The following is a 9,198-nucleotide window of genomic DNA, read 5'->3' on the forward strand; positions in this document are numbered from 1 at the left end:
GCTGTTTTTCTGCTAGCGTGATAGTGGCTACACATCATGACAAGACCTCACCCATGTTTCTTTGGGACCACAGAGTGTGGGAAATGGCCAGGTTTGAAGTACAAACCACAGTTCTGTCACATGTCCCACACATAAAGCTCTCCTGCTGCTATCTAAGCCTGACTGAGTGCTACTCCACAGTGAAGATGGAGAACATAGGGTCAGTTATTTTAATCTACAGAAATGTCATTCCTTGCAGAATGTTCAAAAATTATATTCAGTTTTGTCATGAAAAACTTACAGACAAAACGTGAGTTTTGTTTAATGGGAGTTATTGTTTAATGGGTACAGAGTTTTAGGGTTGATGAAAAAGTTCTGGAAATGGGTAGTGGCAGTGGTTACAGAACAATGTAAATGTACTTAATGCAACTGTACACTTAAGGCACACTCCTTAAGTAGACAGCTGGGTTGAGAGAAGCAAAGAAGAATCCATAGGGGCCAGGAGAGCTGGAGAGAGGAGTTCATAGAGTCAGAGGGGCTAGCAGGAGCAAGGGAGTAAAGTGCTTCTTCTGGACTCCAGAGGGAGGGCTGGCCACCTCTCCCCAATCACCCACCTACCTCCTGCCTCTATTTCCCTTTCTCATGATCTCTTTCCTTCCTCTCTTCATTCCCATATTCATTCATTAATCATTCATTTTCTATCTGTGTCTTCTCCTTTCTCTTGCCTGGTTCCTGCTGAAAGGAATGGGTAACATCCCAGTAATTTTATCTATCTATTCAGGATCAAAGAAATTGCTGACTGTTGAGGTTTGGTGTTCAAGATAAAACCAGTCTGGAGAAGGAGCTTAGGAAAAGGGGAGAAGCCGCAAATCAGGGGTTCATAATTTTTGCAAGATTTTTATGTAGCAACTTTTTTTTTTTTAATTGGGGAAGGGGAACAGGACTTTATTGGGGAACAGTGTGTACTTCCAGGCCTGTTTTTCCAAGTCAAGTTGTTGTCCTTTCAATCTTAGTTGTGGAGGGTGCCGTTGAGCCATCCGGGAGCTCAGTGGCAGCTCAGCTCAAGGTGCCATGTTCAATCTTAGTTGCAGGGGGCGGAGCCCACCATCCCTTGAGGGAGTCGAGAAATCGAACTGGCAACCTTGTGGTTGAGAGCCCACTGGCCCATGTGGGAATCCAACCGGCAGCCTTCGGAGTTAGGAGCACGGAGCTCTAACCGCCTGAGCCACCAGGCCGGCCCTATGTAGCAACTTTTTTGAGTAATGTGCTCAATTGCATTTTGGGGGGAGAAGATTCCACTGTTTTCATTGATTCTCAAGGGGAAAGAGGGTCAAAAAGTTTCAGGGTCTCACTGCCTTTCACCTCTATGAAATACAGTTGCTTAGTTGTAGCTTCTTTACAATAATGTGTGTTCTTGATTTTATAAGGATGTGGTTTAAAAGCTTCTGTTGGTAAGGCGAAGGGTTAACATCAAGAATCTCAGCTAAGCATTCATTTTGAAGTACAGAATTACTCACATTCCAGTGTCACATTCCAATCTTCTTTGTTGCTTATCAAAAACTTTAAATAACTTAAGATGGTATCAAAATACTAATGCAGTTTAATTCCTTTGTAAACTTGTTTACTCTAAAACATAAAGGCCAGAGTTCCCTAATGAAATGCAATTCCTTTTCACTCTTTGAGGAGTCATTTTCTCAGTGGTTTAAATTTCAGCACATAGCACTGTTCTGACAAAGGAGAGTACTGCTAGATTATGTGAAAAGTGGCTTCGCACGTGTTTCTTGAAATAAATATGTCTATCTTTTGGCAATGAAAACATCCGGAAAAAAGACATTTCATGCAATAGTATTAAAAGCATTAATATAGTAAACAGAAAACTAAACTAGCTGACTTTTTCTTTTATTTCTCATTTTTTTATTTTTCGTTTTCTTTTATTTCTCATGGAGGTTATAAATTCCTTGAGAGCAGGAACTATTCTGTTCAACATTGTATCCCCCACACTTTATACACAGTAAACATTCAATAAATATTTATCTAATGAATGAAAAACAACAAGCTGATAACAGAACGTACTTTACAGAAAGCATTTTTGAAGGCATGTCATTTGATCAATCCTTATTTCATTCAATTCATTCATTATTTGCTGAATGCCAACCCTGTACTGGGGGCTCTTGTTGGCCCTGGATACAATGGTAAATGGGACAGTTAAGATCTTTCTTTGGGAGCTTTCTATCTACTGGGGTTGGAGCACAGGTCATACTTAAGGTAGTACAATAAGGAAGATAATTTCAGGAAGCCATGAGCACCATGGAGGCAGTAAATGGATATTGTGCTGGAGAGTGTGCGTGCTGCTTCACAGAAGGTGGTCAGGAAGGAAATGATATTCAACCAGAGATGTGAATGTACAAAAGATAACAGGGAAATACATTCTTGGCAAAGAAAGTTGTCAAAGCAAATGTATTGAGAATTAGTGGGAGACACTGAGCAAGAGAGAGAAGGAGGAAGTGGGACAGCCAGGCAGAGGCCAGGTCAAGCAAGGTATCAAAGGCTGTAAGGAATTTGGCCTTACAGAAGTAACAGTGATGATCTGAGGTCCTGAAAAATCCTTCTGTGCTTGTTTTCTGAATTAACAAGAGATTAAAATAAGCCTAGAGAAGTTAGGTGTTGAGGTGACTTAAAAATATAAATTATTGAGTGATACATCTGATAATTCATGCAAAAAATTGAAATTAAGTAGGTGGGCCAATTTTCCAGCCATTCTAGATAAATAACGACCTATTATATTATAATGCTTGTTCAACTGAAATGCTTATTACTTGGGGGACAGTCAACATAATACAAAAAAAATTTTCCACTTCTTTTCTGTGTTTAGAATTGGCCACTATACTAGAGTCCACTTCTTTTTCCAACTTTGCATTATAAAATGCTTGGATCATGATTACAGGTTAAAAAAATATTTTGGTCTTACTTAGTCTTTTTACAAAAAGTTTTCAAGGAAACTGCTTTGTGTATATGATTTATAGGCATTATTACAAATAAAAAATCAATTTCAGCTGTTAAAATTTGCCTTTTAATTGCTTGATTTTATTACTGTCTTATTGAAACTTATACAGGAAAAAAAAGGGATACTTACCTCATACGGTTTTGTGAGATTTAAATGATAATATATTATTTTAAAGTTATGTTCCTAAGATGAAACTACACTTACTTTATTAAAAACTAACTCTCATTTGATGTCACAGAAATGGCAGCGTGAGGAGTGCTTCTTGAAATCTCCCCGGAAATTTATAACGAATTGAACGGCTATAATTCAACAAAGGGCTCCCTTTGTGGCATACAGGCATGGCTGAGAGACCCGCAAATTGAATCATCTAAAGATGGGCAAATTGGGTGAGCAGGGAAGAAGGGAAGGGGGAAGTGCAGAGACGTGGGCCTTGGGCCTCCGAGCTTCCAGCTCCCTGCATTCTAGAGCTACCTCAGTGCTAGGAGAGGGAAGAATTCAGGCTGCTAGAACTCCCCTGATGATCCACAGTCTCACCTGAGGGATCAGCATATAACACGGCTGAATTCAGTGCTCATGGCAGAGACTCAGAGCAAAGACTGAGTGCGGAAAGGTGAGAATGGTGGTTTAAGCCCTCACTGCCAAGCAGAGGACAGAAGACATAGACACAGAGCCTGGCCAACTCCCCCCACACCCTCCCAGAGCTTGCTCCACCCCCACCTTCCCAGTGCTAGAAGCAGATTCCGGAAGAAATGGTAGCAGTGTCAGATTAAATAACAGAGTATTTACAGCTCTGAGAACTGCAGCCCCGCAGCCACAGACTCACAGCACAAATAATTCTGGTGAAAGGGAAAGAACTGTAAGGGTAAGACAACTGTGAGCTGGTAGTTGCTATTGCTCAGAGCCACCTCTCACAACCTACCCTGCCCCCACCACCACCTATGTGTGTAGATCCCTGCAGGGGCAACCAGAGCCACTGAGACACACAGCCTCTGCATTGGGGGCCGGGGGAGCATTGGGACTTCCAAAGCTCAGAATCTATTGCTTTCCATATCCCCCATGGAGATTGTACCCTGAGACCCAGGTGACCTGAACACAGAGGAGAAGCCCACCTTCCAGGGAACACCCCCATCATGTGAGAAGCTGGAACAGTACAAGAGAAAATATAACACTACAGCGTGAGAGAGAATAAAAGGCTGCAGCAGGAAAGAAAATAAAACATTCCACCAAAACCTACTGGAAAGCAAAAGAAAGACCTCTTCCTATCAACCTGTTGCAGAACCCACTCCTGTAGATGCCCAGGATGAGAAATAATTCATTAATTGCCATGAATAACTAAGGTAACAAGGCAGCTCAGAAAAAAATGAAAACTCTCCAGCAAATGAACTTAAAGACATGGAAATATGTGACTTAAATTACAGCAAATTCAACATTTCAGTTCTGAAAGAACTCAACGAGATGCAAGAAAACACAGACAGGCACTTTATTGAACTCAGAAACACAATCAAAGAACAAAATGGACATTTTACCAAAGAGATTGAAATTTTAAAAAAGAACCAAGTAGAAATTCTGGAGATTAAGAGCTTACTAAAAGAAATGAAGAATGAAATAGCCAGCTTAGGTAATAGGGCTGACCAGATGGAGGAAAGAATCAGTGACGTCAAAGACAGAAATCTGGAGATGACACAGATGGAAGAAGAGAGAGACTTGAGATTTAAAAGAAATGAAAGAACTCTACAAGAATTTTCTGACTTCATCAGAAAGAGCAACATACGAGGTCTAACGATTAGGTTTGCGAACTTGCCACCATCTACTTACATTGGCAGCACTGTACAAATAGCTTGGTAAGGTTTTATAACCTTGGTATATTAGTATCTCACAGCTGTGTTCATCTCGACGTGTGGCAGTGTCTCGCTGAGTGGTGTTCATTATTGTTGTTGCATGTTTTTGTGTGCCGTCGCAAGAATGTCTGACCTTGAATTAGAGCAACAAACAAATATTAAATTTCTTGTTAAACTTGGCAAGAGTGGAAGTGAAAGCAGGGACATGTTAGTCCAAGTTTATGCAGATAATGCCATGAAGAAAATGGCAGTGAACAAATGGATTAAATGTTTTTCTGAGGAGAGAGAATATGTCACTGATGAAGAGAGGTCAGGATGGCCGGTAACAAGCAGCACTGATGAAAACACTGCAAAAATTCATTGAATTGTGCATCAAAATCATTGGCTGACTGTGAGAAGCATAGCAGACCAAGTAAACATTAATAGAGAAAAGTAAGGAAAATCTTAACTGAAAATCTTGGCATGAGAAAGGTGTATGCAAAACTGCTCCCAAAGGAGCTCACCAATGAACAAAAGCAAAAGAGAGTCGAAGTTTGCCAAGGCCATTTGGAGAGGCAAGACAATGTTTTGGGCTGTGTTATCACTAGTTATAAAACATGGGTGTACTAATACGAACCTGAAACAAAGCGTCAAAGTGCAGAATGGAAGTCAGCCAATTCTCCACAACCAAAAAAGTTCCTTAAGTGCAAATCAAGAGTCAAAACGATGCTGCTAACTTTTTTTGATATCAAAGGGATTATTCGTTATGAATTGAAGTTGGTACACAACTGGACAAACAGTTAACCAAGTTTACTCTTTGGAAGTGCTGAAAAGGCTGTGTGAAATAGTTAGACAAAAATGACCTGAACTTTTCCCCAACAATTCATGGCTCTTGCATTATGACAATACACCAGCTCCCTGTGAGGCACTGTCTGTGAGGGAGTTTTTAGCCAGTCAACAAATAACTGTATTGGAACACCCTCCCTACTCACCTGATCTGGCCCCCAATGACTTCTTTCTATACCCAAAGATAAAGGAAATATTGAAAGGAAGACATTTTGATTACATTCAGTACATCAAGGATAATACGGCAACAGCTATGATAGCCATTCCAGGAAAAGTTCCAATATTGCTTTGAAGGGTGGACTAGGTGCTGGCATTGGTGCATAGTTTCCCAAGGGGAGTACTTTGAAGGTGACCATAGTGATATTCAGCAATGAAGTATTCAGGCACAATTTCTAGGATGAGTTTCCGATCTTAATTGTCAGACCTCCCATGCCCCCAATCAGGAAGAACTGAAATTGACAAAGCAACTACTAACAGAACTAAAGGGAGAAATTGACCAAAACATAATTATAGTAGGGGACCTAAATACATCATTGACAGTTATGGATAGATCATCCAAACAGAAAATAAGGAAATAGCCCTAAATGACACATTAGACAAAATGGACATAATTGACATTTATAGAGCACTTCATCCTAGAACATCTGACTATACATTCTTTTCTAGTGTACATGGAATATTCTCAAGGATAGACCATATATTGGGACATAAAACTAGCCTCAACAAATTTAAGAAGATTGAAATCATACCAAACATATTCTTTGATCACAAGGCTTTGAAATGGGATATCAACTGCAAAAAGAAAGCAGGAAAATCCACAAATACGTGGACATTAAACAACATGCTTTTAAAGAGTAACTGGGTCAAAGAAGAAATAAGAGGAGAGATCAAAAGCTACATAGAAACAAATGAGAATGAAAATACATCCTATCAAAATTATTGCAATGCAGCAAAAGAAGTCATAAGAGGGAAATTTGTATAATTACAGGCCTATCTCAATAAAGAAGAAAAATGCCAGATAAACAACCTCACATCACACCTTAAAGAACTAGAAAAAGAAGAACAAATGAAACCTAAAGTCAGCAGAAGGAAGAAAATAATAAAAATCAGAGCAGAACTAAATGAAATAGATAACAAAAAGACAATAGAAAAAATTAGTGTGACAAAGAGCTGGTTCTTTGAAAAAATAAATAAAATTGACAAACCTTTGGCTAGACTAAGATAAAAAGAGAAAAGACACAAATAAAATCAGAAATGAAAGAGGAAAAGTTACCACGGGACCACAGAAATACAAAGGACCATCCAAATATACTACGAAGGACTATATGCCACCAAATTCAATAACGTAGAAGAAATGAACAAGTTCTTAGAAACATTTAGCCTTCCTCGGCTGAATCATGAAGAACTAGAAAATCTAAATAGACTGATCAACAGTAAGGAAATTGAATCAGTCATCCAAAACCTTCCCAACAGCAAAAGTCCAGGACCAGATGGCTTCACTAGTGAACTCTACCAAACCTTCAAAGAGGATCTAATACCAATTCTACTCAAACTCTTCCAAAAATTGAAGAACAGACAATACTCCCTAACTCATTTTATGAGGCCTCATTACTCTGATACCAAAACCTGATAAGGATAACACAAAAAAAGAAAATTATAGACCAACATATGTGATGAATACAGATACAAAAATCCTAAACAAAATTCTAGCAAACTGACTACAACAATACATTTAAAAGATTATACATCGTGATCAAATAGGGTTCGTTCATCCCAGGGACACAAGGATGGTTCAACATATGCAAACTGATCAATGTGATACACCACATAAACAAAATAAAGGACAAAAATCATATGATTATATCAATAGATGCAGAAAAAGCATTTGACATTTATGAATAAAACACTTAATAAAATGGGTATAGAAGGAAAATACCCTTGCATAATAAAGGCCATATATGACAAAACCTCAGCTAATCTCATAATTAATGGTGAAAAACTGAAGTCTTTTGTTCTACATTCAGGAACAAGACAGGGTTTTCACCTGTCACCACCTCTCTTCAACATAGTATTGGAAGTCCTAGCCAGAGCAATCAGGCAAGAGAAAGAAATAAAAGGTATCTGAATTGGGAATGAAGAAATTAAATTGTCACTTTTTGCAGATGACATGATGCTATACATAGAAAACCCTAAATACTCCACCAAAAAGCTTAATAGATTAGAAACAATAAACAAATACAGTAAAGTTGCTGGCTACAAAATCAATGTACAAAAATCCATTGCATTCCCATATACAAACAATGAAATCTCAGAAAAAGAGGCAAAGAAAAGAATTCCTTTTGCAATTGCAATAGAAAGAATAAAATACCTAGGAATAAACTGAACAAAGGATGTGAAGTACCAATACACTGAAAACTATAAGACATTTTTAAAAGAAATTGAAGCAGACACAAAGAAATGGAAAGACACCCTACATTCATGGATTGGAAGAATCAACATAGTTAAAATGGCCATATTACCCAAAGCAATATAGAGATTTAATGCAATCTCCATCAAAATCCCAATGGCAGTTTTAAAAGAAATAGAACAAAAAAAATCAGATTTATATTGAACCACAAAAGACCCTGAATAGCAAAAGCAATCCTAAGAAAAAAAGAATAATGCTGGAGGTATCACACTCCCTGACTTCAGCTTGTACTACAGAGCAACAATAATCAAAACAGCATTGTATTGGCAGAAAAACAGACACACAGACCAATGGAGTAGAATTGAAATCCCAGAAATAAACCCACAAAAATAATGACAGATAATATTCAACAAAGGAGCCAAAACACACAATGGAGAAAAGAAAGCCTCTTCAATAAGTGGTGCTGGGAGAATTGGAAAGCCATGTGCAAAAGAATGAAACTAGACTGCTATCTGTCAACATGTACCAAAATTAACTCAAAATGGATTAAAGACCTAAACATAAGACCTGAAACAATGAACTGCATAGAAGAAAACATAGGTACTAAACTTATGGACCTTGGGTTCAAAGGAGATTTTATGAATTTGACCTCAAAGGCAAAGGAAGTAAAAGCTAAAATAAATGAATTGGACTATATCAAACTAAAAAACTTCTGCAAAGCAAAAGAAGCCATCGACAAAACAAAGAGGCAACTAACCTAATGAAAGAAGATATTTGCAAACAACTCTCTGCTAAGGGGCTAATATCCAAAATATATAAGGAACTCATACAACTCAACAATAAAAAAAACAAACAATCCAATTAAAAAATGGATGGAGGACCTGAATAGACATTTCTTTAAAGAGGACATTTGAGGGTTGCTAGATGGGCGGGAGGGGTGGGGGGTGGGGGGGAGGGTGAGGGGATTGGAGGGCAGTCGGTGACTACAGGATGGCCACGGGTTTGAAAATTAATCTGGGGAACGTAATTTGGTGGTTACCAGAAGATAAAGGGGTTGGGGGGTGGGGGATGAGGGTGAGGGGGATCAAATGTATGGTGATGGAAGGGGAGCTGACTCTGGGTGGTGAACACACAGTGTGATTTAT

Source organism: Rhinolophus ferrumequinum, chromosome 22 (genome assembly GCF_004115265.2).
Source record: "Rhinolophus ferrumequinum isolate MPI-CBG mRhiFer1 chromosome 22, mRhiFer1_v1.p, whole genome shotgun sequence".
In the NCBI taxonomy this organism is placed as follows: domain Eukaryota; kingdom Metazoa; phylum Chordata; class Mammalia; order Chiroptera; family Rhinolophidae; genus Rhinolophus; species Rhinolophus ferrumequinum.